Source organism: Alexandromys fortis, unplaced genomic scaffold (assembly GCF_014885135.2).
Source record: "Alexandromys fortis isolate MF-2015 unplaced genomic scaffold, M_Fortis_MF-2015_v1.1 scaffold_29, whole genome shotgun sequence".
Classification (NCBI taxonomy): Eukaryota; Metazoa; Chordata; class Mammalia; order Rodentia; family Cricetidae; genus Alexandromys; species Alexandromys fortis.
Window position 1 is genome coordinate 7,264,912 of NW_026067891.1, and position 27,507 is coordinate 7,292,418.

A 27,507-nucleotide genomic window follows, 5' to 3' on the forward strand; every position below is an offset into this window, starting at 1 on the left:
GAGCCTGGGGCTGGACTAGGAATTGGATTGAACCTAGCAAGTTTCCTGTTTTGTTGATTAAACGGGTTTGTTTGACCGAGCTACCCTGTTTGGTCTGTGTCAGGACTGAAAAAGTCAACTCACTGGGACAGTTGTTGGATTCTGTGACCATTCTTAGAAGACTTGTGACCCTGGCAAACCTCGGCCTGACCACCTCCCTCTGTCCACACAGGGTAGAAGCCCAGAGAGGTAAAGTAACTTACTCCTAGCTATACCTTCTGTAGCCTGGTTCCTTGCATGTGTTGAGGCTTCTCTTAGTTTCCCAGGCATGGGTACTTATGCACTAGTATATGTTTGGTTAAAAGCATCACCCCAGCTCCCTAACACCCTTGATACAAAGAGTCTGGAATATTATAGTAGGGGGCCTCATCCCAGGCTCTGGCATCCATCTTGGGAATATTGGGTGGAAAGTTCCATTTCAAGCTCCCTCCCCTGGGAGTTGCCTTAGTCCAAACTCCACCTCTGAGAAAGCCCGCCAAATGGTGACCCCTCCCTAGGGAGGGTCACTCCCACAGGCTACTTAAACTGCCCCCCCCAGAGAATGAACACATGGTCTCCGGGTTTTGCATGGTCTCCCCTTCTCTCTCTCTCTGTCTCTGTATCTCTCTCTCTGTTTGTCTCTCTGTCTCTCTGTCTCTATCTATCTCTCTCTGTCTCTCTCTCTGTCTCTGTATCTCTGTCTCTGTCTCTCTCTGTATCTCTCTCTGTCTCTCTGTCTCTGTATCTCTGTCTCTGTCTCTCTCTGTATCTCTCTCTGTCTCTCTGTCTCTGTATCTCTCTCTGTCTCTCTGTCTCTGTATCTCTCTCTGTCTCTCTGTCTCTGTATCTCTCTCTCTGTCTCTGTATCTCTCTATGTCTCTCTGTCTCTGTCTCTCTGTCTCTGTATCTCTCTCTCTGTCTCTATCTCTCTCTCTCTTTCCCCCCCTCACCATCTTTTCCCGGTGCCACCCAGGAACACTGCATTAAACACGGGCATCTTTTTTTCCTTGTATTTTTTTTATTGATTTTATTGAGCTCTACATTTTTCTCTGCTCCCCTCCTTGCCTCTCCCCTCTCCTTCAACCCTCTCCCATGGTCCCCATGCTCCCAATTTACACAGGAGATCTTGTTTTTTTTCTACTTCCCAAAACATGGGCATCTTTTATTTGGCCTGTTGTGGTCTGATTGGAATCATTTGCGTTGGTATAGAGGCTCGCCTAAGAAATATTCCTAACAGTATAGTGTTCTGAAAGACCCCACCACAGCCTGGCCTTCCTCAGTGTTTGCAGCTCCCAGAGCTCTGTGAGATATCCAGAGCTCCTTGGTTGAGGACGAGGAAATGCGAACGGTTATCTGGCACAGAAGCAGTGTTCCATGCTTCTGTCTTCCAAGGCTTGTGAGCTGGAGTATAATTGGCTGACTGATCTGCAGCTGAGGTCCAAGTGGCTAACATCTTTCTCCTCCTTTCACCTGACCCCGAGTCCCAGCTTCCGGGAGCTTCACTAACTTAACAGAGGGCAGACTGTCTGTGGCACTACTCATCCTGAAGGACAGGTTCTCAGAGCTAAGCAGGAAGTCCCTCAGAAGCATGGGGACTGGTGGGTGAGATGGAGGAATGGCTGGTGGAGGTGGCACAGGCAAGCCTACCTCCAACAGCAGACTTACTGGCTTCCCAGAGATCACAACTACCTCCTCTGTCTGGAAGGTTATTCCCATCGCATCTGCTCAAGCTCTCAGGGGCTGGGACTGCCCACACATGCTCCCAGACAAGTTCCACCTTTAAAATGGACCAGTCTCCTCAGCAGGGGTGTATTTCTAAGGCAGAGCGCTGAGAAGATTCCCCTCTCTCCGGAAGTCTGCCGAGAAATTGGTAGTGCCCACGGTTCCCCCAGGGCACTTTGGGTAGGAGAAAGCCTGTCTGGGACTGGAGTCACTACAGGACGGATGAAAACGCTGGTAGTCCTCGGCTTGCAGTGGGCTACTCCCCTGATCCCCTGTTTGCCTCCACTGAACTCTGATAAACTTGTTTTCCTGTATCTCATATTTGCCATCACACGGAAAACAGGGCTACAATATGATTATCACGGCACCTTCTCTCCCTGACAGCCCCCTTGGGTGCATAATACTCTCTCGGGTCTTCCCCCCACCCCTCCTCACAGCAGAGCTCAGGCCAGTCAGGAGGTACAGGGTAATCTCCAGGACGGGGACTGAGGCCTGGCGTTTGTTGAGCACCCACTGTGTCCCAGGTCCTTTCAAAAACAATCTTGTGCAAACCTCCTGAAGCCTCAGAGAGAAAAGTTATCACCAAACCTGTCTCAGGTGGGCAGCTTCCTGCTGGGAAAGGCAAGCAAGGGCCCACACGTGACTTCCAGTCACTGGAGGAGGAGATGAGGGTGGGAATCTGGGTGTGATTCCTTGGGAGGGAGTTGAGCATGCATAGTGGACAAGCACCATTTTCTAGATCCAGGCCCCTTTGTGGCTTCGCGGAGTGATGGCTGCTCTCCTGTCTCTGTTGAGTCTGTCTCCTTCCATTGGCCATTGGTTGGTAAATCTTGATGTTTTGCCTCTTCTGTGTGACTACCTGGGAACACTTTCTTAATTTGTTCCCTGCTGAAGGGATGCTCTTTCCCACTCACAGCTGGTATCGGCCACCATTTAGCCCCGAAGCCACAGCAGAGTCACCGTCTGATTCTACAGTGGCTGCTGCCTGCTGTGGAGGAGCTGTTGCCACTGATGTGGGCTTGAGCCCCCCGCCAGGAATTGATAGTGCCATCCGGTCCATCAGAGCTACCTGGAGCCACCTGTCCAAGATCCCCAGCTCTCTTTGGGGGTTGCTGCTTGCTCTAAGTATAGCATCTAAATGCCCCAGCAGGAGCTGGTCCCAGTCAGTTTTCTGATCTTCCTTCTGCCGCTTGCCTGGTCCTCATGCCCTCAGACCCAGCCTGACTTGTATGAACTCTTGCCTCAAACTCACTTCTCCAGTGCTTAAGATCCCACTCCCTGAAGTAATCATTCTTTCTTGTTGTCATTTTTAGTCATCTGCTTCCTTTTTGGCAAAACAGAAGCTCCAGAGAGGGATGTCTCTGATAGAACAGCTCTAAGAGCCCTAGTGTCTGTCAAATGGAACAAGGAGACTCCCCAGCACACCAGGGTGCCTGCTCCACCCTGTCAGATCCTGGGGCTCCTTGCCTCACCCACATTTTAAATTACTTTACTCATCTGCTTTTGTACCAAGGAGAGAGTCTTTATTTTATTTTAAAATAATCTTTTTTTTTTTTAATTTTGCATGCCAATCCCAGCTTTCCCCACTTCCCCCACCCTAGTCCCATCCATTCCTTAGAGATGGTGAGGCCTCCCATGGGGAGTCAAAAGAGTCTGTTACATCACTTGAGGCAGGACCAAGGCCCTCCTTCCTGTATCTAGGCTGAGCAAGGTATCCCTCCTTAGAGAATGGGATCCAAAAAGCCATTTCATGCACTAGGGATAAATACTGGTTCCACTGCCAGTGGTCCTACAACCTGCCCAAGCCACTCAACTGTCACCCACATTCAGAGGGCCTAGTTCAGTCCTCTGCAGGATCCCCCCCCCCCTCCGGGTGTCAGTCTGGAGTCAGTGAGCTCCCACTAGCTTGAGTCAGCTGTTTCTGTGGGTTTCCCTGTCATGGTCTTGGCCCCTTCACTTGTATCATCTCTCCTCCCTCTCTATGACTGGACTCCAGGAGCTCAGCCCAGTGCTTAGCTGTGGATCTCTGCATCTGCTTCCATCAGTTACTGGATGAAGGTTCTATGATGACAATTAAGGTAGTCATCAATCTAATTACAGGGGAAGGACAGTTAAGGCACCCTCTCCATTATTGCTTAGATTCTTAGTTGAGGTCATCCTTGTGGATTCCTAGGAATTTCCCTAGTGCCAAGTTTCTTGCTTACCCATATTGGCTCCCTCTATCAAGATATCTCATTCCTACCTTTCCCTCTCTGACCTTGCCCGACTTGACCTTCCCAATCCCTCATGTTCTCCTCCCCACTCAAATCTCCTCCATGCTCCCAATTTACTCAGGAGATCTTGTTTATTTCTCCTTCCCAAGAAGAGATTCTTAAATTTGATATTTTCTGTGCCTCATCTTTGTAATTCATCAAAATTTTAGCTTCTTGGTATAGGAGAAGATGCTTGGTGAGTATTGGATAAGTGAATGACTGGGTAAGGCTGGATTGGCATATACATGCATGTGTGAGTGAGTGGATGGATAGATGGATGGAAAGATAAATAGACATATCAACGGATAGACAGGTAGAGTTGTGCATGGATGAACAGGAATGAATGAACATATGGATAATGGACGGGTGGGTGGGTAGATAGATAGATGGGTAGATGGAATGATGGATAGATAAATGAGCATATTGATCAACAGATAGATGGGTAGGTGGATGGCTATAAGAGCAGACAAATAGATGCTGTTACTGGTCAACATTTGTGCTTTATACACACATACACACACTCAAACACACACACTCACAGGTGTCAACCTTGAGTGCTGGTCTTTTTTAGGTACTGGCCACCTTGCCTTTTTAAAGATTATACTATTGTGTGTATGTGTTTGTGGGCATGTGTATACCCTAGCACCGGTCTGGAGGTCAAAGGACAATTTACAGGAGTCCGTTCTCTTCTTCTACCATCTAAGTCCTGGTTATTGAACTCAGGTCGTTAGGTTTGGCAGCAAACTCCTTTGCACACTGAGCCATCTCACCAGTTCTACCTTGCTCGCTGAGACAGAGTCCTTCGTTAGTCTGAAACCTGCCAAGTAGGCTAGGATGGCCTACGAGTCACAAGGATGCCCCTGTCTCTGCTTCCCGACTGCTGGGGCCATGAATGTGTGCCACCTCATGTGGCTTATAACATGTGCATGCTGGGAATCCAGCTCAGGTTCTCATGCTTTCACAGGTATACTTCACAGACAGAACCTTCTCCTCAGCCTGGATTTTATGTATTTTTGGCCTGTGTCATGTGACTCATGGATCTAAGGTTGAAACTCCAAGGGCATCAGACGATTGTCCTCAGCATGTAGTTTTTAACATGGCTCTAGCTGTAGTTTTTAGCATGGCTCTCACCGTCTCTCTGGGGCCAGAGCACACCTGCTGGCTCCCTTTTCCTCACTTGACGAGTCTCAGAAGGAGCATATAGCCAGGCTTTGCTCATGTTGTCTGAGGAGATCAGGTTTTAATAGAGGAATTTTACAGAAACATGTTTGCTCTAATGGGTGCATTTGATCTGCCATTAAAAAAAAATCACAGGGTACAAAGAATGACTCCTTCTGCAGAGGTGATTGATTTGGTGTCTCCCTGCCAGTTTGGAAGGTAGGCATCTTGTTACAAACTCCCCACGGGGCTGTCTTTAATCCCTACTGAAAAGGCTGCTGTCACCCTCAGTTCTCTCTTGTCAAAGTCAAGAGCTAAAGAACCCTTTTGAACTTCATCTGGGAAGAGGGTCACACACAGCTCACTGCACTTCACAGCTTCTTCTGTATCTTTTATTGTCTTCCCAGGCATCACTAGCATCTCGGCATTGAGCCACTCAGATGCCAGAGCTATAGTGTGTGTTAGTGTGTGTGTGAGCTGGAGGGCTTCTCTCTCTCTCTCTCTCTCTCTCTCTCTCTCTCTCTCTCTCTCTCTCTCTCTCTGCTGATAAGAACATCTCACATAGCTCAGACTAGCCTTGAACTTCTGATAATCCTATTCCTATTGCCTGAGGACTGGGATGACAGTCATGAAACCCAGGGCTCCGTGTGTGCTAGGTAAGCACTCTATGAACTGAGCTACATCCCAGCCCCCCTCCCCCCAGAGCTATGGTTTTGACATAGTCATAGTGACAGGCCGTAGCAGGAGAAGGAGTTAATATTTATTAGGAATTGTGCCAAGTCCCCAAATACTTTCTCTTCTGTATTTTCAATAACCCAGTGAGTAATGGTCTGTGGTTCCCACCAGTGAGATGGTGACGTGAGACTGGGAGGTTTTATAACTTGCCAAGGCCTGAGCATAGAGACAGTGATCTGGGCTTAGCTACAGCTCGGGACCACAGTAGCTTTGCTCCTCTGTTGATAATGAGGCTGCAAGTGCCTGCAGTTCCAACAGATAAGTTTCCACCCAAAGACTCACAGAGACACCTACCTGCTGTGTGGATACCCAGTGCTCTCCTCAGGTGGGGCATCCTTATACTGACCCGTGCCACTCACATCTTAGAGTGTGCAATGTATGAGAACTCCTGGGGACTCACGTCAAACTGTGCAATTAGCTAGTGACTATGCTAAATACATTGATTTAGACAACTGGGTGTACACACACAAACCAACTACACCATGTACATCACACACACACACACACACACACACACTTCTTGCCAATTAAAGGAAATATTACATGGAAAAAGTGTGGAATCTGATTCTATGAGTCCTAGTAGAGTCTGTATCTCATCTCACCATCGCTGGGGTTAAAGCATGTGATATCATGCCCGACTTGGTTTTACAAGGATTCTGGGGATTGAACTAAGGCCCTGGGGCTTGCACGGCAAGTTCCTTACTGATAGAGTCGTTTTCCCAGACCCGCATCAAGTCTATTATCAGGATACCCTGGGCATTGCCCCTTCCATGAAGCCTTCCTATCTTAGGCTTCTCTGACTAGCTCCTCCCATTTTCCTTGCAGGCACTCTGACAGCTCCCCCCCCCCCCCAGCTACGACGGCACCTGCTGTGTTGTTCATAATCCACATAACCATATGCGGATTGGGTTGGAAAACACACTCAACTGAATGATTCCATGCTGAGTGTCAGACGTGGGCTGTGCTGAAGTAGGGTTACCTCACTATTGGCCTTTTAGAGACTGTTATACCTAGGCAGGTGGTATACACTTAGTGTCCAGAGATAGCCAGTGGGATCCTAGGAACTTCAAGGCTCTTGGAGCTATGGAGGGAGCAGAGGAAGGAAGCCAGTGTATGCTATCTGGAGAACAATCTGGGGAAGGTCAATCTCTTTAACTGTCTCAAAGAGAAGCTCCACCCTGTTGGGAACAGTTTCCTCTTTCATCAGCTATGCTTGCTCCTTCTGTGCCTGTCTCTTGTGGTGTCTTGTGGTGGTGGCTGTTTTGGGGAACACAGATGAGGTGGTAGGGATGTCCTCAACTGGGTGTGGTAGAAGTCCAGGGACCCTTTGGCAGTCGTCTGTATGTGGTGACACATTGCAGGAGACATGGGGTATTAGTGCCTGGCTAGGCTTTAGTGATTCATTATGAAAAAAAGGTTGGGGTGCTTATGACGAGGAGGGTGTGGTTGTTTGAATAAGAATGACCCCCTAGGCTCATATATTTGAATGTTTAGTCATCAGGAAGTGGCCCTGTCTAATTGGATTAGAAGGATTAGAAGGCGTGGCCTTGTTGGAAGAAACCAGTCACTGGAGGTGGGCCTCAAAATCTCAAAGCCCAGGTCAGGCCCAGACTCTCTCTGCCTGCAGATCAGGATGCAGCTCCCAACTACTGGTCCAGTGTCTGTGGGGTGCCACCAAGCTCCCTATCATGATAATAATGGACTAAACTCTGAAATCATAGGCCACCCCCAGTGAGATGCTTTCTTTCATAAGAGCTGCCTTGGTCATGGTGTCTCTTCATAGCAATAGAGTAGTGACTAAGACAGAGGTGCACATAGGGTGGGAGACAGAAATTCTTGGCAGTGACATAACCCTCAGGTTGCCAGAAAAACTTTTGTTTTTAATATGATAGTAATGATTCTGTGGTCATATAAGTTTGGTCTATAAAGCTAATTACATTTATCAATGCAGGACTTATTAGTACCTTTGATACGGAAAACAAATTCTCAGAATCCTGTGAATACTTGATGTATATTTTGGATGCATGTGTGTGTTCATGGGTGTACACACTCATGTGCATGTGTAATTGTGTGTGGAGGCCAGAGGAAATCTTGGCTATCACTTCTTAGACGGTGCCCACTGTTTCTCTGGGTCTGTGTATGAATGTAGACAGATGCACAGTACATTGTATGCGTGGAGATCAGAGGACAGCCTTGAATATTACTCTTTGCTTCTTGTCTGAGATGTGGTCTCTTAACCACTGCATAAGCCCCACTAGCTGCCCGTGAGCTCACTGTGAATCTGGAGTCTCAGCCACTCATCTTCTGCCTGTGTGACCATGTCCAGCTTTTCTGGGGGCTGAGGATCTAAACACTAGTTACAGGCTTATATGGCATATGCTTTACATACCGAGCCATCTCCCAGCCCTGCCTTGGTTAGGACAGGATCTCTTACTGGTGTGGAACCCATTGAGTGGACTAGGCTGGCTGTCCAGCAATCCCTAAGGATCTGACTGTCTCTGTGACCCCAGCTCTGGAATTACAGGTACACCCCCTGCACCTGGCTTTGATGTGGGGTCTAGAGATTGGACTCTTGAGCAGCAAACATTTTGCTGAGCGATCTCCTCAGCTTCTGTATTGTTTCAAAATCATTTCAGAGGATTTGAAACATCCCACCCTTTTGCATAGGTGGGGACTCCGAATGTCACAGCTAAGGCAGCTCATGAGTACCAGACCACGAGTGTCCCACTGTACTGAGGACAGAGTGTCTTCCTCACCAGGGCTCCGGGTATCCCTTGCGATCTGGGACCCACTGACTTTGCCTACATGGCTGAAGCGAGTGTGTAGGCTCTGTGTCTTCACTGCTGATGTGTGGAGCAGGAGGGCTCGTGTTAGAGCTGATCTTTAGAGATTGGTGGATTTATACTCCACCTGCCCTGGGTGCCACCTTACTGGGGTGATGCCATTCTGGGCTGTCTTCTCTGAAGAGCCATAGGACCGATGCTACTGTGGGTGGGTCATGACTTTCTGATCCCTGGAAGGGCTCCCTAAAGGGGGTCACAGTGGATCAAATTTCACAACCTTGTCAGTTTTCATCACAGTTCATGCTAGAGAGCAGACAGGCGTTGCTTTAAAAAAGCTGAGTGACATTTGTGCCTTCGGATCCAAGCCACTGGATGCTCTGAGGGTGCCAGAGAAAAGAAACGCCTGCTCCTCAGGCAGGACTCCTAGCTGGCCTTCTAGTAATGGGTAATAAACGTGCTTTTATTTAATTTAGAGTCTGAGTTGCAGTGTTATCGATTACCTGGACCATCTAAAGCTCCAGACAGTGAAAGCCTGGTACATGGAAAAACATGCTTGTAGCAAATCATCACATTTAGGATGAAACATGGGGACATGAATGGGCAAGGTCGTTCTCATTGGGTGCTGTGGATGCAGAATGAGAAAGGCCAGCTAGCTCTAAGATACCTGCTTAGGATTCAGAGGTGCAGAGGATGGACGGATGGATGGACAGAGGGATGAATGGATGGATACATGGAGAGATGGATGAACAGCTGGGTGGATGGATGACTGATGCCTGGATGGACTGACTGGGTGCCTGAATGGAGTGATGGATTGAATGGACTGAATGATGAATGCATGATTGGATGGAGTGATGGACAAAATAGGTGGAGGATGGATGGGTGGATAGGTGGATGAGTGGGGTGGATGGATGGTAGATAGATAGATGGGTGGATAGCTGGGTGAATCGGTAGATAATTGGATGGATGGATAGATGGATGGATGGATGGATGGATGGATGGGTGGATGGATGTTTGGATGGGTGGATAGACAGATGGGTGGATGGATGAATGGATGGATGGGTAGATAAATGGGTAGATGGATGACTACGTGGGTAGATGGGTGATGGAGGAAGGTCATTGGTTAATTAATAAAGAAACTGCTTGGCCTCATAGGTTAGAACATAGGTGGGTGGAGTAAACAGAACAGAATGCTGGGAGGAAGAAAAAGTGAGCTCATACACCTTAGCTCCGCTCTCTGGGGCAGACACGATGAAGCTCTGGACCAGGATGGACGTAGGCTAGAATCTTCCCGGTAAGCGCACCTCGGTGCTACACACATTAATAGAAATGGGCCAGGCAGTGTTTAAATGAATACAGTTTGTGTGTTGTTATTTCGGGGTATAAGCTAGCCGGGCGGCTGGGAGCCGGGTGGCAGGAATGCTGCCCACAGCTCCCTTCAACAGATGGATAGATGGGTGGGTGGATGGATGTGTGAATGGGTAGGTGGGTGGAATGGCTTGGTTAGTGGGTTCCTAGGTATAAGGACAATTGGATAGATTAGTAGGTGAATGGCTATATGAGTCAGTTAATGGATGGGTAGATGGATGGAGGATGGATGGATGGATTAGTGAGTGGATGATGACTAGATTAAGGGGTGGGTGGATAGAGGGGGATTAGTAGTTGCTGGCTTCTCCAACCACACTCTCTACTCTTTTCCTTTCACTATGCCCTGGAGGCTTCTTGCGTAAACCACAGCATCAACTGGTTTCTAAGTGGATCTGGGCAGTAGAGAGCTGTCAAGGGATGGGATGAGGGAGGAGAGAGCAGCATAGTTATAAACTCAGGTGCATTCTCAGGCTCGAGGCAGGACTTGTTTCTCTCTTGGATCAGGAGGCAGAGACACTGGGACAGAAATCTGGTCAGGCTATAACCCTCAAGTCCTGACCCCTAGTGATTTCATCTGCCAGATAGGGCCTAGGCCCAAAGGTTCCACAGCCTTCCAAAATAGCATCAACAGCTTGGGACCAAGTGCTGGATCATGGCCTGTTGGGGAGATTTCATGTTCAAACAATAAAAGAATCAAACCTTGTGAATGTGTGTGTGTGTGTTTGGAGAGAGAGAGAGAGAGAGAGAGAGAGAGAGAGAGAGAGAGAGAGAGAGAGAGAGAGAGAGAGACTGAGAGAGAGAGAGATTGATTTATGTTATATACTCATGAAATAGCTAGAAGGGGGGGTCCATCATCCTTCTCAGCTTACTTTATTCCCTTGAGACAGCGTCTCTCACTGAATCTGGAGCTAGACTGGCAGCCAACAAACTCCAGAAATCCTCCTGCCTCTGCTTACTACAGTTCCATAGTTACAGGCATGAGTATAGTTATGCCTGGCTTTTTATCGTAGTGTTGGGATCTGAACTCAGGTCTTTACACCTGCATTGCAAGTTGTTTTAGCCACCAAGCCATTTATCTAGCCTTGAAACCTCTTCTCAAAACTAAAGAGGTGTTTATTTACACCTCCACCCATGTGTGCTTGCTTGCTTGCACAAACCCAAAAGCACACAGCATGCGTGTATTGCAAGAGCCACAGCATTCGTATGGAGATGAGGACTTTTGGGGATTGAACTCAGCAGGCTGCGCCTGCGTAAACAACCTCTGGCAAGGGCTATGTGGGCTCAGAGTTGCAGACATCACAGGATTCAGAGAAATAAAATAACAGAAAGGGGCCGGGGACAGATATTACCCCCAAGGGCAGGCTTCCTCACCCCTAGGGATCTACTTTTTCCAATCGGACCCCACCTACTTCTTACTGCCTCCCAATCATGCCATCATGTCATGAATATGTTAAGAGACTAACCCATAGCCAGGGCTCGGACCATCTCTGGAAACACCATCACCGACAGCAGTGTGCTCTCTCATTTCCCAGGGGCCCCTGACGGGTCGACAGGCGGCATCAGTTTTCACATATCTATGCATAGCCGCTTGTGCTCTCGGCTACGTATTCCACCTGACAAGTTTAGGGAAAACATGCTTCAGCTACTGAAGTGAGCATCATGTGTCCGTCTTCTCTCTTATGCTTGTTTGTCCTGGAAGAGGAGAGAGTGTGTGACTTACTTAGCTTGAACGTTTTTCTTTCCTGCAGCGGATGGATCCAGGCTCTTGCCTAGGCCAGACAAGTGCTCTTCCACTTGGGTGCCCCCGACCTTGGCTTTTGTTTGACTTGTTCATTTTTGAGACAGATTCTCTCTGTGTAGGCCAGGCTAGTTTGGAAGTCATGCTCCTCCTGCCTCAGTCCCTCAGTGCTGGGTTTACAGGCCTGTGCCCGCTCTCCAAGCTAGGCTGAAACAACCTGGCCAGCTGTTGTGTTTAGCTACGGTGACGACCCTAAAGAGGGACCATATCCATGTGGTTTACACAATAATCACTTATATTTGTTTCTGGGGATGGAGTCCAAGGCCACTGTGTCTCCAGTTGCTGTCTTTGAGGCCTCTGCCCTTGCCTTGTAGATGACACTTTCTCCCATGTTCTTCCATGTTGTCCCTCTGTATGTGTCCATGTCCCAATCGCCTCTTCGTGTAAGGACACAAGTCAACTCGGATGGGGATTGACCCTAGCAACTACCTCAAATGCCTTTTTAAGGACCTTATCATCAAATATAAGTCACATTGTGAGGTGCTAGGGTTTTAGATTTCAGATTGGGAGATACAGTCTAAGTGTGATAAACACCTTAGCTGGGGATAATAAAGATCCCGTTGGGTAGGGATCCTGTTCATCTGTTGACAAGCCACACAAGACACAGTAGCCGTCTGTGTCCCTCATCACCATAGCTTTTCAGCCTTTCCAACCATAATTTCTGAGATTCTGGGTGTGGTGAACCCTAGGGAATTTGGGGCAGAGTGGCCTTATGGGTATTGCTGCTGTGTTCTCCCACCACGAACATCATTCAGTGCACTGAAACCATGCTAGTGGTTGAGGTCTGGTACCCACATTCCCCACTTGGTGGCCAGGACTTCAAAGGCTCACCTGGGAGAGGTGAGCAGATGCCTGTGGCTGTTTGTGGGACATTCGCTGGCCAGCCAGGCAGGCCCGTGGAAGAGGCATGATGTTTGTGGTGAGTTGAGCCTGAGATGAAGACAGAATCTATAGTTGCGTCTAATCTGATTTTCCATGCTAATGCTGAGCAGATGTGGGCATTGCTGGATGTGGAGAACATGTCCAGGTGAATGAAGACATTGCTTTGCTTGGGCATGTTGACACACAGCGTGACCATGCCCTGTTAAGGGGAACCAGATGGAAGATATAGCTCAGTTGGTAGAGAGTTAGCCTAGTATACACAAAGCCCTGGGTTCCTTTCCCAGCATCACATAAAATGGTCATAGTCATCCTATGCTCAAGAGACAGAGGCAGGAGGATTAGTAGTTCAAGGCCTTCCTCAGCTATGTAGCAAGTTTGAGGCTAGCCTGAGCTATATGAGAAACCCCCTCTTAATGCATGTATACATATACACACATATATACATACATACATGTATATGTGTGTGTGTGTTTGTGTGTGTGTATGTGTGCTTTGATATATATGGACAGGAGATGGGGGTCTGGAGGTTCCTAGTTGTTATCCTGTTTCTAAGCCCATGACCCTTGTGTACAAAGAATTCCTGTAGGTGGTCCTCAAGTCCTGTGACTCAGGAGGCTTCTGCGAGAAGAGCTTTTTGAGAGAGACTAGCCAGTCAGTGAGTGGTGGAAAGGGAAGCTTGCTAGCCTCTCTGGGCTGCCTGTGTTTCCCTGGGGCTTTAGCACAAATAGGAAGTGCAGACTCACAGTTCTCTGGAGACCATAGGCAGCTGGAGGGTAGGAAGGTTCTCTTCTGATGTGTCCAGCCTGTTTCTATCCGGTGATGGTATAAGAGGGGGAGGCACAGCCTGTCAGTTCTCAGTCAGTGAAACCAGTCAGTGCTGTGGAGTTCTCTGTCCCCAGAAATCACCGTGAAGCTGGTGACTTTGCATGCAGAGCCCTGAACATGTTTTACAAGGCATGCTGTTGTGGGAAGTACTGCAGATATTCCCACTCTACTGTCTGACAAAGCATGCTGTTGCAGGGAGTACTGCAGATACTCCCACTGTAGATCAGAGACTCCAGGCTCCACAATGGAGTCCTGTTGTTCTGGAGTCATATGCAAAGCCTCAGTATCAGTATGTGTGACATTCATCCCACCATGTGCTCTTCCATGTCCCTAGCAGACATCATGAATAGATCACAACACATTTGATTTCTACAGATAGGCAATGACTACTCTTCCTCATGTCTGGCTCTAGACCAGACATTATTAGTCAATCAAGGTACATTTGATCTCTGTGGGTTTGTAATGGCTACTCTTTCCCATATCTGGTTTCAGAATCCCTATAGGAAGTCTTACTTGAGGAATCCCATAGTTCCTCCTCCCTATCTCTGCTTGTGCCATGGAATTATAGTTGCTTGAGCTTACCCAGACTTCCTCTGAATCTAATCAGGTCTGGTCTCCTCCCTTCTAATTGAATAGTGAAGACTGATAGCCTGTCTGTGAGGTTCCATGCTCTGAAGCGTGAAGAGCAGTGAACTTGTCACTTCAGCGCGTGCCAGCTTGTTGTTCGTCCTCCTCACAGCCTGAAGTTTGCCTCGCAATCTGCTCCTAAGGCAAACACCTATGAGACGATTGATATGGAGCAAAACCCCCGAGCTCCATGGATCAGGACAACACTCAGAACTCACAGGTATTGTGAGGTGGGTTTGTGGGGCATCCTACCTTAGAATTTCTCATGGGCCATCATTGAGATGCCATCAGGGCTTTGGTAACTCCAGGCTTGCTGGAAGGTCTGTGGTGTAAGCTGAGTGGAGACAGACTTGTCTTTAGGGCGGCATCCATCTCAGCAGGTCGCTTCCCTCAGCACAGTGAGTGAACATGTTAGGGTCAGAGCACAGATCCTGGCTGCTCTGAGGGGCAAGATCCAGCCCCTCTGTGATAGGCCAATTAAAGAGGAAACAAAGAAAGGAGACTTCTTCAGTGTGGCCGCATTGAAAGAGGCACAAAAGAAGTCCAATGATCTCCAGCCTATCTTTGATGCTGACACGAAATTCAGGTTGAAATTAAAGTCCACATAGGTGTGCAGGTCCAGTCAAAGTATGGTTCTGCATGCTACTGTTGACCCATTATCAGACCCATCTTCATTGCTGAGACTCTGCCTCTCCATGGAGGTGGTCGGACCAGTTGTCCAAACTGTGCAGTCTCTTTCTCAGAGACAAGTTCTTCCTCGGTCTGGAACCATGGCCCCAGTCTTTTCCTTCCAGAAGGAGGAACATTCCAGTTTCCTGGGGACCACTGCATGTTTCAATAGTCTGATAGTCAAAGGAAGAGGCACAAATGACTCTTTGCAGAATATCTTTGCTCCTAACAGAAGGGTTACAAGTGGGTACCCAAGAGGGAGAAAGCAGGGTTTTGTGGATGAAAAACAAACGAGCGAAGAAACACAAAAGATGACGCTAGGATCTCTTTTCTTGGTGAGTGTCGGAGATGGAGCCTGGTTTTAAAATAATGATAATGTGTTGTCAGAGGAGCAAGCAGGGCAATGGTTGTGTCTTCTCATATCACTTTCTAGAAGGACACAAATAATGGTAGTTATGGCAATGCTGAGGGTAGTGATTATGGTGCTGATACTGACGGTGACGGTGAGGATGGTTATGATGTCTATAGTGGTAATGGTGATATGGTGATAGCAATGGTGGTAATGTGATGGTGGGGATCTTCATGAGAAGGTGTGATGATGGTAGTGGTCCTGATGATGGTAGTGATAGAGACAGTGGTAATGCTGATAGTGATGGGATAGTGGTGATGGTGGTAACAGTAGTGATGATGGTGAAGAATGACCATGGTGTTGGCAGTCAAGGGAATGGTGATGATTGCGGTGGTAATGGTGGTGGTGAGGATGAAGGGGATGGTAGTGGAGATGATGGTGACAATAGAGAATCATCTGCACTTGGGCCAGGAACTTGAGCCACATGTCATGAAGTCTTGGCAAGGATGTTTCCTGGCAAGTTCTCTCCTAGAAGTAGCCATGCTTTCCCAGGTAAGGGTGCCAATGCAATGGGGGTGCCCTAATTCATCACAGTCACACAGTTGGTGGACAGCAGCCAAGCCCTGTACCCAGCTCCATCTGACACTACAGCCCTATGGGTAGGATGTGGAGGTGGCTGTGTACATCTGCATTATGGGGTTCCATGGGACAGATGGCATCATTCATCTTTGTCCCCTGAACCTTTTCTGTGACCTTGCCCGATTGTTCCCAAGCTTTGGCATGCAGCTGAGGGCTTGTGTATGTGGCAGGACCTGAGGACCGATGAGTTGTTCCAGAGAATGAAAAACTAGATACTATCATCCTAAGTTCCACAGTTTGCTTCCAAGGGCTGGGCCCTGGGATAATTTAAATTCTGACATAGTTGGACTAGAAGAATAGTTCTGGGGTTCATGCCTATAATCTCAGCTCTTGGGAGGTTGAGGCAGGAAGATGATGGGTTTGTGTGCAGCCTGGGGTACATAACAAGACCCCGTCTAAAAACCCAAACCAAATGCAACAGTTCTGAAACTAGACAGACTGGGACTCACATTCAACTTGACACTTGTGACCTTGGGAAAGAGGGTGTTTTAGTCTTTCCTCTCAAGGTCTTTGTCTGACAAGTAGTGACAATAGAGTCAGCATCTGCTCAGAGCGGTTGCGCATAAGAGTACAACATCCTCACCACTGGCTGGCATAGCTGTTTGTCACTATCACATCCTGAAACTCAGTACCTCCCAGACAAGGCCCACAAACCTGCCTGCGTTCTATTCCATGCCAGGTAATTGACTCAGAGAAGCACCCTCACTGTTCCAGCACCCTGAAGAGGGGGCCTTCCTTGTGTCATCACCAGAGACAAAGAGGCCCAGTTGCTTTCCCAAGGTCACGCGGTTGACTGGACGATGAACTGGACGTGGAGGTCAGCCTGGGCTTGCCAACATTCTTCTTTTGTATACCAGGACCGGCCAGCCTTCCTGGCTCTGGAAGCGCCGATGGGAGGATGCCTCACAGCTGGAGCAGCTGGAGGGAGGTCAGACTCAGGTCAGGTTTAGTGAGACAGTGCTTTGAGCCGCTAGCCTGCTGGCCTTCAGCTGTGGGCACTGATCCGAGCCATCCTTAGCTACTGGTGTCTCAGGGTTCAGGAATGGAAGGCACAGAGAATGTGACTTCTGACTGTGGGGTCACATGTGCTGCCTGGGGAGGGGAGGGCCATCTGAGCTGGGCTCACCTAGTTCCCTGCAGTTGCTCGTGATGCAGGGAGGAGACACTGTGTACAGTAGCCCCCCTGACCCATGTGTTTGTGTGTCGGTCCTCACCTCTCACCTCACTTTGGACTGTGTCTCTTGTCCTTTACGTATACCAGGCCTGTCTCCACCTTCCCGGTCCCCAAGGGAACGCTGGCGTTTCAGATGCGTGCTACCACGTCCAACCCTGCATGGTGCTGGGGACCCATCCTTGTCTTTACACCAGCACAAGAAGTGCTTTCCCCAGCCCTGTGGCGAGCGCGTTTGACCTCATCAAGTCCTCCCAAGACTCTGTGAGGTCATTGGTGCCACCTCCCGTAGGACAGGAGTTAGCAATCAAGAGTTTTACTCAAGGTCACCCCAGTGTCCTAAAGCCGGAGCAGCGACTTGAGAGCAGATTGCCCTGCCATTTAGCTGTGCGCCCCCATGTTTGTGCTAGGATGTCCAGAGCCGAGGAAGAGGAGGTGTTGAGGATGACACGTTACTACCTGACCTCTTTCTGGAAGAATTTCTCTGGGGTGCTGACAGCTTTTGGGAGAGGCATATTCTGCTTGTCACAGGGCCTACTTCAGGGCTGGGGAGCCAAGAGTGGCCAGCTTGGCTCCTATGGCCAGTCCTCTATCAGCTTTGAGCCTCCAGGGTTCTCTTGTCTTGAAATCTCAGGGAAGTCAGGGAGTTCCTGCCACCAAAGTCGAGTTCATGAGGCCGTGGCACCCCCTGCAGGCCTTGAGTAGAGGTACAGCTACCTCAGACTTGAACATGACTTTTTTTTTTTTTTTTCAACTTTTGGTGAACTTTTCTTCTTTCAGATTCAAGCAAAACAAATATTCGTCTAGGTAACTGATACCAAGGGGACAGCCTGAGAGACTGCAAAGAACAGATTTAGGATGCAAGAATCCTCATCCATGAATAGATTCCTTGTTTCTTGGGATCCATGGAAGACTGATTCTGGGACAGCCATAGATACACAGACCCAAGGACATACTAATCTCCTCTATAGCAGGCTTTAGAGTCTCGTATGAATCCCACATACTCACCATTTCCTACATCATCTCTTGATATCTTATACTCCCAACACAGCAATGTGAATGCTATCTATCTATCTATCTATCTATCTATCTATCTATCTATCTATCATTTATAAATCTACCTACCTATTAATCTACCCACCTACCTACCTACCTACCTATTATCTATCTACCTTTTTATTTATATCTATCTATCCATCCATCTATCTATCCAAGCTTCTGTCTGTCTATTCAACTATTCTCTCTCTCTCTCTCTCTCTCTCTCTCTCTCTCTCTCTCTCTCTCTCTCTCGAATTATTTAGGGAATTCTGATAATTCAAAAATTCAAATCTATAAAAACATATCATAAGAGATAGATAGATATAGATAGATAGATGGCATTCACATTGCTGTTTGGGAGTTATAAGGCATCAGTGGGTAACTGGTTTCATTCATGGATGTAGAATTGGGGATTCAGAACCTATGGGTTTGGAGGTCAGTGGTATTACCACCCACCCAGACACCCCTCCCGCTGAGTGCTTTTGGCATTCTAAGGCAGGGGGCTAATTTTACATATACCCATCTTCCTAGTCACTGGGGTCACCAGTATGGTGTGTTTTCTATCTGGTGTCTTTCATCCATGGAAAATGGCCATGTTCTTTGGATCACAGACACCCTCATAGCTGTGGCAACTCTGCCTGTAATAGACCCCAATGTGTCCCCAAAGGCTGACAACCCGAACCCAGTCCCACCTCTAGTCACAGGTGAGTTTTGGTCAGTGCTGTGAGTAACCTCCTCCCATTTTCATGCCCGGCTCAGAGCTATGTGGACCCCAGCCAAGTGGAGCCTTTCGTAGTCTGTGGTCGAATGAGCACAGAGAAACTGTCATGAATCCTGCCCCAAATTGAGATGAATGTGGTGAAAGTCAAGTCTGAGCTGCTAAGCTTCCTTGATAGGGTGAGAAACCCCAGGAGTGTCCTTCCCAAATGACTACTATGAGCTGAAACCGAGGTTGAAGAGCAGTTAATTAGGAAACAGTGAGATAGAACTTGATGTAGTGGACACATATGGAATTCTAGCACTTGGGAGTCTGGGGTGGGAAGACAGTGAGTTTGAAGCCAGCCTGGGTTATGTATCAAGAGCCTATCTCAAAAAACAAACAAGCAGACAGACAGACAGACAAACAGAACTGGACAGAGTACCCAAAGCAGAGACAGTCCAGCATCCTCAATAGCCCTGTGCTTGACTCACTGGATGGAGTGATGGTTATCTTCTCCATTAGATTGGTGTAGAGACTTTTAACCTCTTCCTTCTGACCTTCAAGCAGTGACTTTTATGGAGGAAATATCTTATATGAATCTCCTTCATCTTCCTTGTGGGATCGTTATCACCTCATGCCACCCCAGATTATGAGATTCCCATGGGGAGCCACAGGCTCTGCTTGTGTTTATCAGAAAATAAAGTTTTATTGCAAATGGCCACACCCTTTTTTCTATACTTTTGTATCTTCTGTTCATCATGGGAGCAGAGCTGATTAGGTGTATTGGGACAGCGGAACTTTACAGAGTAAAGAGTTGTCAATGAGTGCCCAGTTTGGGTAGTTCTTGTGCCTCAGGACTCCAGTTCTGGCTTGGCCTGCTGTCTTGATTTTTCCTCCTCCAGACAATCTCCTAGCATTCTTGAGACTTTCTGTCACTGTGACAAGTCCCTGGGATGATGGGATTCTTTTGGCTCTGGGTTGCAGAGGTTGCAGTTTATGGTCCCTTGGCTTCATTGAGTCTCAATGAGCCATAGAGGTGGTGGGATTGAGAGCAAAACAGTCTCCTCAAAGTGATCAGGAAGCAGAAAGAGATGGAATGGGGCCAAACTAGAACTTTCACAGGCCACCCTCAGTGACCCACTCGGTTCTGCAACCTCCCCAAATGGCGGCACCACCTGGGACCAAGTGTTCAAATGTGAGCACATGGACCCATTCCAGATGCATTCTGCAGGCTCCTCTCTTCCTCCTGCAGGACCCCTGTTCTGGTGAACGATCCACCCAAAAAACCCCAGCTGTTAGAATGAGCAAGTTTCAGTGTCCTCCATTCCATACATGCTAGGTCAGAAGTGTTTTGGATTGGCGGTGTCTGCAGACTTTGAGATGTTTGTAAATTCATAATGAGTGACCTTGGACATAGGACTCAATATTAAACACATTTTTTATGATTTGTGTACACTTACACATGTATTCAAAGGCATTTTAGAAAAAACAAAAACAAAACAAAACAACCCCCCTAACTTCAGAATGGTTATGTTTTGAGTAAGGTGTTGCCTTCCCCTTTCTTTATGCAGTATTGGGGATGGAACCCACAGTCTTGCCCGTGATAGGCAGGTGCTCTACCGCTAAGCCACAACCCCAGCCCCTGCTGGGGAAGTCTATGCAGGCTCTCTAGCTGAGCCCTGACTCAGCTTAGGTATGGAATTTTCTATTTGAGGCATTATGTTTGTGCCCAGAAATTTGTATTTTTGGGTGAGGGATTTTCATTTATAGAGAGAATTGGCTTCCACTTTGAAGCATGTTCATGCATACAGAAAGTACTGCCTTAGTTAGCGTCATAGACAACTCTCCCCTCTATTGGTGGGTGCTTCCCAGTGCTGGTTAATAGTGCTTTCCAGGCACACCCAGGCTGGGCGCATGGAATAGGAGTGGATCATGAGTGACAGTCCGGATCTGGCAAGATGGATGGGGCTGCCTTGGTTTTTTCCCAGTGAGACAAGGCCGGGTGTTGATACAGTGGTACTATGTTCTCCTGCCTGATCATTAAGCTTTAATGTTTGAAACCTTCCTCATTGCCTCTGTTAGAGATCCGGAGTGCAAACGCAGGTAACACACCAGAGACTGATTAAATCTCCCCCTTTGTGCCAGTTCGAGGGACGGTGATTTTGCAGCCGTAGCCAAAATACCAAATGAGCCACCCTGTCATGTTTGTATCTGCTCTAGAGCAGAAGAACAGAGGGGCAGAGACACAAAAGAATTTCAGAAGGCCGGCAGTACAGAGACTTCTCACGGGGGCTGTGAGGATCCAGAGGACCTCTCCTTGTGGTGGAGCTGGGGTTGGGCTCCAGCTTGAAGACAATGTGTCTTCGTCTCATTTCCAATCGGAGACTGGGTGATGTGTCCCTGCCAGGGCTCCAGAAGGAAGCTGATACGCTCTGTGTGTGTGTGTGTGTGTGTGTGTGTGTGTATGTGTGTGTGTGTTTGTAGATCAGAGGTTGATGTCTATTGCTCTCTACTTTATGTCTTGAGACAGGGCCTATCAGTGAACATGGAACTAGCTAGCTGATTGGCCAGGCTGACTGGCCAGCAAGCCCCGGAGGGTTTCCCTATATCCCTAGTGCTAGGATTATAGGTGTGTATCACCACACTTGGCTTCTCACATGGGTTTGTGTGGCAGACTTATTCAGCAGACATTTCCTGACAAGCTAGCTTCCTAGCTCCTGAACCTGGATTCGTTACATGCATTTTTCCAGATAATTCTGTGCTGTCTGATTGATGCATCCTGTGCTCCTCTCAGTACCTTCTAACCTGAGTTCCAGCATTCAAATTCCAGGCTTGATGGTAGGGTAGGCAACCTGGTGTCAGGGAGACTCACCTGTCTCCTGTGCTGGGGAGACTCGGAAATACTGAGAGCTACCACAGGGCTTGGGCGATGAGGGACTCAGGGGCATCTGTGGACTTTTTTTTTTCCAGAAGTCTGGGTGACCATTAGGGGAGGAATGCAGTGAACTCGTTGGTCTGTCCACAGGCAGAGGGGACAGTGGTAGAGGGTCTTGTTTCTGCACCTCCTCCCTCTCCCCTAAAGTCTTTCTGAGTGAAACCATTTCTTGAGCCCATGGCGGATGAGGAATCCCGCATCCTCTGGGGAGCTGGCAGGATGTTTGCCGTGACACAGTGGAATGAATGGAATAGGGCTAGGACCCAGGTGAAAACCGGGGCAATCAGACTGCTGATCCCAGGCTGGGAATCTGGGGTGACCATTCGAAACATCTTAGAGAGCAATTAGGCCAGAAGTGGGGCTATGCTAACCCTCCAAAGCCTGCCTTCTAGCCACTCGCTTTCTCAACTTCCCTCCACCGCTCCCAACAGCGCCATCTGCTGGAGACCACGCATTCAAACCCATGAGCCTGTGGGAACTATTTTGCACTCAAATCATAACGTTGAGTATTTTAATCAGTTATTATCCCACTTAAATATTTGATGGCCCTTGGGGGACGAGTAAGACCTCCTTTTGGTCACAGCTGGGACCACAAGGCTGGGGAGGAAAGGGCCCAGTAAAGACTCTGAAGAGCAGGGGTTCTTGGTGGTGGGAGAAGGTTTGTCCTTGGACATTCTGGCCTGGCCTGCGAGTTCAGCAGCTATTACTGCCATGTATTTACTTGCATCAGTTACCCCATTCATGGATTGAGATTAATTTCCGTGTATAGCTCATTTTCAATTAAAAAACACATAAACCACAGCCGGAGTGCGAATCCATTTCTGCTCAGCAGAAAGATCCAGACCATGGATTTTATCATTGGCTGCCATCGATTTCCCGTGAGTCATAATTACATTCCGCTCTCAGCATCTGCACTAAGTGATATTTACATCTGCGATTATCCTGCGCAACTTTTAACGGTAACTTTGTTTTGCTTTGTTTTGGGGGAGGGGATATTTGAGGAAATTAAATTTTTTTTTTAAAAAAAAAAAACTTTGCCACCCGCTCTTTATCCATACAGTTCTCTTTCTCATATGAAATAATAATTTTGCAATCAGAGCCTGAACCGTTTTACAAATGAAGTTTGAGTTGACATTTCCACTAGCGGGGATGGTAATTTTCATCGCTTGCCAGGCTTGGTGCATTTAGATCTGCTCTTGAAATTTATTTTTGCTATTATTATCTTTGAAATCCTTTGGGGCCTTTTCCTCTTTGATGAGACACGTGCTTTTCCTGTCACTTTGGACGGGCCTTGTACACGGCTCTCAGCAAATCCAACTACGTTTAGTTTGGTGTTCCAGGCTTTCGTGGGTGCAGGTGGCCTGTCTCCTGTGGGTTCTGAAACACGCCGCAACCTTGATGTGTGCTCCATGTTCAACTGGGGTTCCCCCTTCCTGTGTAAGCGTGTTCACATGTGTATGGATGCGTCATACACGTGAGCATGCAGAGGCCAGTCAACCTTGAGTGCCGTCCCCAGGTGCTCTCCAATTGGTTTTTTGAGACAGGGTCTCTTATAAACTCAGAACTGGCTGATTTGGCTTGGCTAGATGGCTAGTGAGCTGTGGGGACCTCCTGTGTATTTCTCCAGCCCTGGGATTGTGGCCCACAATGCTCTTGTTCCCATGGACTCCTGGTCTTCATGCTCAGGCATGTACAGCAAGCACTTGAGATTAATGGAGTCGTCTCCTCCCCCGCCCCGCCCCACCCAACAGCCTTCTCATCCCCTTCCTGGGGCTCCTAACCCAGAGGTAAGGAAAGTACATTTAGGTGAGGGAGTGGGGTGAGAGTCGGAGAGATGAGGATAGGGAGAGAAACTGGTTCCGAGCATTGCACTGTGGTTGGAAGGCTCCATGCTGGAAGTCTTCTCCCCAGATTCATGTCTGTGGCATCTGGAGCTGGTGTCTCTGGGAGGAAATTGGAGTCAGGTGAAGTCATGAGGGCTGTGGATATTGATAGCTTCATAAGAATGGGAAGAGCCAAGATGGCACTTTTGCCCTGTCTCACCATGCAAACTGCCCTGCTGTTGCTCCAACAGGAGAGGTACAGTGGGGAGAAGGAGTGGGGCGAAGGAGGCTTGAAAAGAAGGATCACAGCCCACGGCCTGAGGCTCTCCTTTTCCAGGATGCTGCCATGTGTCCTGTGACTCCTTCCTCCATGGAGACTCCACCCAACTCTGAGGACTTTACTGCGAGGGTCACGTGCAAAGGGCTCCTGCTGGCCTGGAGTCCAGGGACCAGACTGGTTTTTGAAAGAAACTGGGTCTCATGTAGCCCAGGCTGGCTTTGAACTCACTCTGTAATGAAGGATGGCCTTGAAGTTGTTGATTCTCCTGCCTCGGGTTCCTGGGTGCTGAGATTATAGATATACACACTATGCCTGGGTTATATGGTTCTGAGGATTCAACTGAGGATTGTGTATATGCGAGGTAAACACTCTACCTGCTCTCCCTTCCCCTCTGATGCTCTCCCCCATCTTCCCCCTCCTTCCTCCTTCTCTTCTTTCCCATTTATTTATTTATAGTTATTTATTTACTTACTTTGAGACAGGATCTTACTGGTATGTTAGGCTATTCTTAGATTTGGGACCGTCCAGTATAAGGGGACATTCAGATCACAGCCATGATAACTATAGCTTTTGACATTAGGAGAGGCAGTTGACTGCCAGTTATGGGGGTGACCAGGTCAGGTAGGTCTGCAGAGGGAGGCTATGGATAGCTAAACCAAGGACAGGAATCCAGAGTTTCCCACAATAGAGGGTAGGGCCTATGGTGTTAGCCTGTTAGCGAGGGCAGCTGGTATAGGCAGAGGGCCCAGGATGTCTTTGGGTGATCTCAAAGCAGAGGTGTGGATGCCCTCACGCACTGTAAAAGAGCTGATATGTAGGGGGCTTCCCAGGGTACATTGCAGGTGCGTGTGTGACGCAGTGGATGGGGTAAAAGTGGGTAGAAGGCTTCCATAAGGCTTCTTCAGGCTGCATGAGGGTCTGGGGAAGGACGTGGTGTGGGGACTCAGGCTCCAACTGGCTTGCTTTTGGAAGGCCCCTCCGCTGTCTGGCCCGGGACCTGCCTTTCGTCTCTAGTGCTGTAGGTGGCAGCAGAAGCCTGGGGAAGGCGTTCTGCATAGGGCGGACGCGGGGGAGGATAATGAGCCCACAGCCTCTGGCGGGTTATCTCCTGTGGTCACGCTGGAGCTGGCTGAAGCTGACGGTGGCAGCCCACAGCAGGCACCAACCCTGTTAGCAAGTTCTCTATTGAGTTTCAGGCTTTGCAGATGGCTGCCTAGACTCTGCACACTGGAGCCTGGCCGGCTAATCAGATCCACTTCAGACCCTTCTGTGCCTCGAGGGAGAAGGGAGGCTAGCCAGCAGAGTCCTTTGTTTTTACCTTTTTACTTCTGAGTATCCCTGAATCACATAACCCTCCTACCATCTTTGACCTTCCTTCCCGATTCTCTGCAAGCTTAAGCTGCTTATTGGTCAGAGGCCAAGAGCCCAGAGCTGAAATGCCCGAGCTTGGTTTTTTTCCGGGACCGTGGAGCTGGGGCAGAACCCCAGGGCTTTCTTGTCCTCTGTTGATTTCCAGCAATGGGATTAATTTGTCTGTGCTGCAGCTTTAGATTGATTCATTTTTGCAAACCTTTGTTACTATGGCAGGACCTGAGACCTTCAGTTTTTATTTTTTTTTTTGGGGGGGGGGGAGTTGTGTCTGTGAGAAGTCATCCTGGTTCCCAACCTCCTACTTCTCTCCCGCTCTCCTTTTCATTGCATTTATTCACTTGTTTATTGGGTGTGTGCATGAAGCATCACAAGGGTGGAGGTCAGAGGTCAGTTCCCTGATTCTACCGTGTGGGTTGTAAAGATCAGTAGCAGGTGCCTTTGCCCAATGAGCCATCTCAGCAGTTCTCTCTTATTTTGAATGACACCTTTACTTTTTATTATTTATATTTTTATTATTTGATTTTGATATTTTTATTTTTTATTGGTTTTTAAAATGGTCATACAAAGTATTAAATATCATTATGGAATTTTTCAGACAAAGTGTGTTTTAATAGATTCTTCTTCTCCCGCACCCCCGCTACCCCTTGCCTCCTCCCAGCAAACCTCTTTTCTGTTTCTGTGCTCCTTTGTGCCTTCCCTGTACAGTCACAGCCCTGTCCTTTCTCAGAACCTAGTTTTACTCTCCGGGTCATCTTCCTAGTTATTTAGGCTTTTAACCACATTTACAGGCCCGTTTTTATGTGTCCATTACAGGCTGGGGTCCGCATGTGGGAGAGAACACGGAGTTTTCGTTTTTCCGTTCTATTTAGGCTAGCCAGGCAATGGCAGCGCCCTGAATGCCCATCAGCAGATGAGTGGATAATGGAAGTGTGGCGCATAGACATCACGGAATCTTCCTCAGCTGTGCAGACAAATGGAACTGCAGGAAAATGAACGGATCCGGGAAGTGGGTTATTTTTAAAACTTTATTTATTATTAGCGTGTACGAGGGGCACACATGTGCTATGGCGTGCCTGTGGGGGCGGGTTCTACAGTCCCAAGGTATACACAGCAAGCGCTTGACCCGCTCACCACCTTGCTGGCCGTTGGGTAGAAGTTTTATTGAGAAATAATTCCTACAGGGCAATTTGCCTGTTTAACATGGACACGACAGTGCTTTGAAACAGACTCACAGTGGTTTGGCCGTCACCCCACACATTATAGAGCATTTCCATTGCTGCAAGAAGCCCACCATGTCTCAGCTCTCAGACCCCTCCCTCCTCTCCCAGCCCTAGTTAACCCCCTATTCACTGATCACTATGGACTTGTCTGCTGGGTCCCAGCCTCCTCCCTTTTGGGGAGTGAGTGTCAGCTGGCCCTCTTCCACTCTTGCAGAAATCTGGATCCCAGTACCTCTAGGACTGGCTTGAGCTCTCTCCCAGCCTTTCTGGGACTTGGGGCTGTGTCCCCAGAGGAGGAGGGATGGGAAGACCTGCCAAACAGGCCTTGTTGTTCACAGCATAAGTGGCTTGGCTCCGGATTACTTATTTCAAACTCAATTTGTGGCCTTGCCAAGAGCAGCCACATCCTTGAAGCATGTAACCCAATTACCACCATCCCTCTCTGGTCCCCAGAGCTGGGAGTTTAGTATGGGCAGCCTTCCTGGGCCCGACAGCTGCCAGTTGGGAGACGATGGGTCTGCCAGGAGCACTGAGCCTGGGACTCAGCTGTGAGATGCCTGCCTGGCCTGGCTCTGGATCTGGTTACCAAGGATGCTTGCTCTCAGTGTGTGTCCAGGCCAGGTATGGGTGGATGGTACTCACTATTAGGACCACACTGCTACCCATCCCAGCACTGTCACGGAGGCTTCTATGTAGCCCCATCACCTTTCCTCTTTTTGGAATCCCAGTATCTTGTAGATACCATCAGGTGAGAAGCACTGTGTGGCCCCATTTGACCAAACAGACGCCAAACACATGGGACACTGTATGCCATTCACTTCTGCTGAGTGCTTACAAGGTGCTAGGTGGGGCATGAGGCATTAACTTGTACAGCCCTCTCTGTACCTGGAATCATAAAGAACAAGGACCAAGAGTTGGGGAGATGGTCCGGATAGTGAATGCTTGATTTGTAAGCATGAAACTTGACTTAGATTCCTCAAACCATATAAAAGAGATGTTTGTAATCCTCGGTCTGGAGAGGGGGAAATGGGTGGACCTATGGGACTCCCTGGCTAGTCAGGCTTGCCTGCTCAATGAGATCCAGGCTAATGGGAGACCTTGTCTCAACAAACAAGTCAGATAGTTCCTGAAGAATGACTCTCAAGAT